The sequence below is a fragment of the Mobula birostris genome, chromosome 12, assembly GCF_030028105.1.
Source record: "Mobula birostris isolate sMobBir1 chromosome 12, sMobBir1.hap1, whole genome shotgun sequence".
Taxonomy (NCBI): Eukaryota; Metazoa; Chordata; class Chondrichthyes; order Myliobatiformes; family Myliobatidae; genus Mobula; species Mobula birostris.
Genome location: NC_092381.1, coordinates 104564914 through 104570913, shown reverse-complemented (window position 1 = coordinate 104570913; position 6000 = coordinate 104564914). Strand labels below are relative to the sequence as shown.

General features: G+C 45.7%; 1 long non-coding RNA gene across 1 annotated transcript in view; it reads left to right on the top strand.

The window, feature by feature from the left end:
- The first annotated feature begins 2536 nt into the window (after positions 1-2536).
- The window catches only part of LOC140206403 (uncharacterized), a 111324-nt gene continuing 107860 nt past the window's right edge, over positions 2537-6000 (top strand). Inside the window, exons 1-2 of the long non-coding RNA XR_011888136.1 lie at positions 2537-2607; positions 5503-5631. This is a non-coding gene — a long non-coding RNA (uncharacterized lncRNA). The remainder of the gene's footprint in view (positions 2608-5502; positions 5632-6000) is intronic.

Sequence of the window (6000 nt, the reverse complement as noted above, 5' to 3'; positions counted from 1 at the left end):
TGCACGAGGTGAGGGAAGAGATTGCTGAGCCTCTGGCTAGGATCTTTATGTCCTTATTGTCCACGGGAATGGTACTGGAGGATTGGAGGGAGACAAATGTTGTCCCCTTGTTCAAAAAAGGTAGTAGGGATAGTCCGGGTAATCATAGACCAGTGAGTCTTACATCTGTGGTGGGAAAGCTGTTGGAAAAGATTCTTAGAGATAGAATCTCTGGGCATTTAGAGAATCATGGTCTGATCAGGGACAGTCAGCATGGCTTTGTGAAGGGCAGATCATGTCTAACAAGCCTGATAGAGTTCTTTGAGGAGGTGACCAGGCATATAGATGAGGGTAGTGCAGTGGATGTGATCTATATGGATTTTAGTAAGGCATTTGACAAGGTTCCACATGGTAGGCTTATTCAGAAAGTCAGAAGGCATGGGATCCAGGGAAGTTTGGCCAGGTGGATTCAGAATTGGCTTGCCTGCAGAAAGTAGAGGGTGGTGGTGGAGGGAGTACATTCAGATTGGAGGATTGTGACTAGTGTGTCCCACAAGGATCTGTTCTGGGACCTCTATTTTTCGTGATTTTTATTAACGACCTGGATGTGGGGGTAGAAGGGTGGGTTGGCAAGTTTGCAGACGACACAAAGGTTGGTGGTGTTGTAGATAGTGTAAAGGATTGTCAAAGATTGCAGAGAGACACTGATAGGATGCAGAAGTGGGCTGAGAAGTGGCAGATGGAGTTCAACCCGGGGAAGTGTGAGGTGGTACACTTTGGAAGGACAAACTCCAAGGCAGAGTACAAATAAATGGCAGGATACTTGGTAGTGTGGAGGAGCAGAGGGATCTCGGGGTACATGTCCACAGATCCCTGAAAGTTGCCTCACAGGTGGATAGGGCAGTTAAGAAAGCTTATGGGGTGTTAGCTTTCATAAGGTCAAGGGATAGAGTTTAAGAGTCGCGAGGTAATGATGCAGCTCTATAAAACTCTGGTTAGGCCACACTTGGAGTATTGTGTCCAGTTCTGGTCACCTCACTATAAGAAGGATGTGGAAGCATTGGAAAGGGTACAGAGGAGATTTACCAGGATGCTGCCTGGTTTAGAGAGTATGCATTATGATCAGAGATTAAGGGAGCTAGGGCTTTACTCTTTGGAGAGAAGGAGGATGAGAGGAGACATGATAGAGATATACAAGATAATAAGAGGAATAGATAGAATGGATAGCCAGTGCCTCTTCCCCAGGGCACCACTGCTCAATACAAGAGGACATGGCTTTAAGGTAAGGGTGGGAAGTTCAAGGGGGATATTAGAGGAAGGTTTTTTACTCAGAGAGTGGTTGGTGTGTGGAATGCACTGCCTGAGTCAGTGGTGGAGGCAGATACACTAGTGAAGTTTAAGAGACTACTAGACAGTTATATGGAGGAATTTAAGATGGGGGGTTATATGGGAGGCAGGGTTTGAGGGTCGGCACAACATTGTGGGCCAAAGGGCCTGTACTGTGCTGTACTATTCTATGTTCTATGTTCTATATTCTATGTTTAACTCTATCCAGAATGATTCAACACCTTCTGACCCTATGTCACACGTTTCTAATGATCTGATTTCATTTTTTGCCAACAGAGCAGTGCTGCCTACTCTGCCTTCCTGCCTGAGCTTTCGACACAATGTGTATCCTTGGACATTAATCTCCCACCTATAATTTTCTTTCAGCCATCATTCAGTGATGAATAAAACATACATGCCAATCTGCAACTGTGCCACAAGTTCGTCTACCTTATGCCGTATAGCACTATCAGTCCTGTATTCACCCTTTTCGATGTTGTCCGCCTTTTACGCTGCAATTCCTTCTGTTGCCCTCACTACAGATTGCCTCTTTTTTTAAACCAGCTACTCCGTCTTCAGTACTATCAGCCACTACGATAGTTCTTGCATTGGATACTAGCCACACCATGCTCAACCTTTTGTTTTCTATCTTTCAAAAGTGGATCTGTTACTGTTGGATTCTGGCGGTGAGTTTTCAGGCCGGTTGAGCAATCTGCCACTTGGCTGTCTCTGAGAACGTTCCACGAGGCTTTGGGTGAAGCATGCAGTCTGGAGGCGGGGCTTGAGCCCATAATCAACTCCATTTCTCACCGATATCACCGACTGAAGTGTCAGGGAAGATTGAGATCATTGAGGAGTGAGAAGGCGAGCAGATGTTCAACATCGTCTACGAGCCTCTCGCTCGCTGCTGCCAGGGGAAGGTGTTTGAGTGTAACTGTCTCTTTCTCCCTCTTGCTGCTTTTCCTAAAGGCATTTGAATGCTCTTTCTTCTCTCTCTCTCTCTTTCCCTTCCTCAATGCAATAGCAAAAAAGAGCTTTGATCAGCAACCAAACCGGACATCGGAAGTTTTGAGAGGAGGGGAATTCACTCAGGTCCACTGCTCAAGTAGAAAAGCCAGCAGAGGGTTGCTACAGTGAAAGAGAGCTTTGACTAATGATTAATTGGTGTTTGGGATTGATCAGCAAGAGCAAACTAAAGGAAGGCAGGGGCAAGTGCTGCAGCCATTGTGGCAGAAGCCGTCGTCTGAGTGCCGAAGTCCTGGCTCTGTGGTTTGTGAATTGGACTCTGTAGTTCACATTACGGTGTGTTGCTGGTTTTTAGTCTCTCCTTTTTTTTTTGCTATTTTGGGCGACTTTGAATCAGGGCAGCCTGCAGATAACGAACACTGAGCAGAACTGAATACCCAGGACTCTTTTCGACTTTGTATTTTAAATTCTGTGTTCTTCACTTTTTTTTTGTTCCTGTTTGTGCAATGTGTTTCTTTTGTGCATGGGGTGGGTGGTTGCTGTTCTGCTTTGAACGGGTTCCATGGTGTTTCTTTGTTTGGTGGCTATCCATGGGGAAGATGAATCTCAGGGTTGTATAATGCCTACATACTTTGATAATAAATATGCTTTGAATGTTTGAATCTAATACCTCCTCTGGCAATACGTGCCATATACCCAGCACCCTCTGCATGAATAATTTGCCCCTCAACTCCATTTAAAACCTTTCCCAGCAATCCTCTGCCTTCTAATTTTGAACTATGCAACCATATCAAGGGGAAGTCCCAATGAGCCATGTGTGCTGGAACAGGCCATTGAGGACAAAGTGAGAGGCAGATGTATATTGGGAAAATTGCCATACTTGTAACCCAGAGGCCAAAGATTCAGGTTCAGATCCCAGCCTGGGAACTGTGAAGCTTAAATCCAGTTGATATCCTGACCACTAAGGTTACTGTCAAACACCATCTATTTCACTGGTTCACTGATATACTTCAGGAAGGGGAGGAGGAGATTTACCACCGATATGCTAGGGATGTGATAGACAGTGTGCACGGCATTAACCCATCTCTCATCCTCACCTGTTTGGGCTCGATGTAACTCCAGAGCTGTAGTGTGATTGACATTGAGAGGGCTTCAGATGTGACTCAAGAATGTTCTGGGTTCCAATCACAGGTAGCAGATGCTGGTCTTTTCTCTGTACCTAATAATTTAATAAAAGTCCCCTATTTGCTGCTGGCAGTGGGAGGGAGGAAGTGGGCCGGACACTCAGAAGATGTTAAAAGATGCTAAATAGGCAAATTAAGTGGTTCGGCACAGACTAGATTGGTTGAATGGCCTGTTTTTGGGCTGTTTCGATTTAGAACTGGCTTTCCTATAGAAGACAGAAGGTAGTGATCAAAGGGACTTATTTGAGCTGGAGGTCTGTGATTAATGGTGCTCTGCAGGGATCTGCTATTTATGGTGTATATAGATGACCTGGATGAAAATGTAGATGGGTGGGTTAGTAAGTTTGCAAATGATACAAAGACTGGTGGTGTTGTGGATAGCTTAGAAGATTTGCAAAGAATACAGCAGGATATGGATCAGTTGCAGATATGGGCAGAGAGATGGCAGATAGAGTTGAACCCAGTCAGACTTGAAGTGTTGCACCTTGATTGGTCAATTATGAAGAGACAGTACACGGGTAAGGGCAAGACCCTTAACAGTGTTGATGAGCAGAGACATCTTGGGGTCCAATTTCATAGCTCCTCAAACGAGGCTACACAGGTTAATAGGGTGGTTAAGAAGCCATATGGCATGCTTCTCTTTATTAATTGAGTCACTGAATTCAAAATTCAAGAGGTAATGTTGCAGCTGTATAAAACTCTGCTTGGGACACAGTTGTTTTTTTGCATACAGTTCTGGTCACCCCACCATAGGAAGGATTTTGAGTCTTTGGAGAGGATGCAGAAGAGTTTTACCAGGACGTTGCCTGAATTAGAGGGTGTGTGCTATAATGAGCTTGGACAAACTTGGGTTACTTTTCCTGGAGCGGTAGGGGCCAAGAGGAGATCTGATGGAGGTTTATAAGATTATGTGAGGCTTAGAGTAGAGAGATAGTATCCTTTTCCCAGAGTTGAAACGTCTAATTCCCGAGGGCTCATATTTAAAGCAAGAAGAAATAATTTCAAAGGAGAATTGAGGGACAACTTTTTTACACCAAGAGTGGTGGATGCCTGGAATATGATGCCTGGGGTGGTGGTAGAGGCAGAAACATTAGAGACTTTTAACAGACATTTAGATAGGCACGTGAATGTGAGGAAAATGGAAGGATAGGGACATTGTGTAGGCAGAAGGGATTAGTTTAGTTGGCCATTTGATTACTAATTTAATCAGGCCGAGGTGCCTGTTCCTGTGCTGTACTATGTTCTATGTTTTACATGGATGGAGGAGTATGGAGGGCTATAGTCCAGGTGCAGGGTGATAGGACTAGGCTAGGGGTTCCCAAACTTTTCTACCATTAATGGAAGAGTCCGTGGACCCCGGGTCAGGAAACCCTGGACTGGACAGAATAGAGGTTCAGTATGGACAAGATGGGCTGAAGGGCCTACTTCTGTGCTGTAGTGCTCTGTGAATCTATGAATTTCTTCAGGCTGCAGGAGAAATAATGGTCAGAGTTGGGGTCAGTGGCAAAGTCAAGGTTTGACACAGAATGAGGGTCAGGGTCTGGGCTTGCGTCAGTGCAGGGTTCGGGTAAGGATCTGTGTCAGGGTTAGGGTCAGGGTCTGGGCTGGGGCCAGTGTCAGGGTCAGGGTCTCGTGAGTGGGGTTACGGTGTAGCAGCAGCCAGGGGACCTGTAGGGTTGTTATAGGAATGGGCCTTTATGCGTTTCCATACACTGAACTCCACAGCCCCTCTGCTTTTCCAAGGATTCCTAAACTGCGGCCCATCTGCAGGCAGCTTGATTTGATAAAAGTGAAGCATTCTCCACTATCTTTTGATTTCAGTGTAAACGTCTGATTTATCTCGGTGTCACATACATAGAACCCAAAACTGATTAGACACACCAGGAACCTCTAAATCAGGGGCTCCCAACTTGTTTTATGCCATGGACTCTGACCATTAACCAGGTTGGGAGCCCCTGCTCAGATTGAACACGGTTCAGAATAAACAAGTTTCGACATATGTCGGAGATAGTGAACCTGATTCTGATTCTGAAATTCTTCCCTGTAGTGCACACTGATATTGTGATCCAGGAATTCTTCTGCATACCAGGGTCTGTAAACGTGAGGCTATGTAACTGGCCAGTTGGACCAGAAATGTGGAGTGCGTTCAGCATGGGACCCCACGCGACAGGATGAGGTAAGTGCGAAGAAGCATATTTAAAAAGACCAAAGCCTGAGGTACCCCACTTCTGCAGAGTCAGACACACTCACTGAGGAGAAAGGGGAGAAATTAGAAATATCCAAAGCCAGGAGAAGAGACTGATTCCAGGGACAGGAGGGTTGGGCAGCATATGGCCCAGAGGACCCAGAGTGAAGGCAAGGAGATTGTTTTCACACAGCAAGTCCCAGGACCCATTGCTAGGGTGGGAAGTGGAAACTGATTTAACATAGCAAAGTGGCTATACTTTGGAAGGGGAGGCATGTATGGGAGTGTGGGGAGAGAGCAGGGGAATTACATAGAGCAAGTATCAGTGTGACGGGCTGAATGACCTTCTGAACAGCTGAA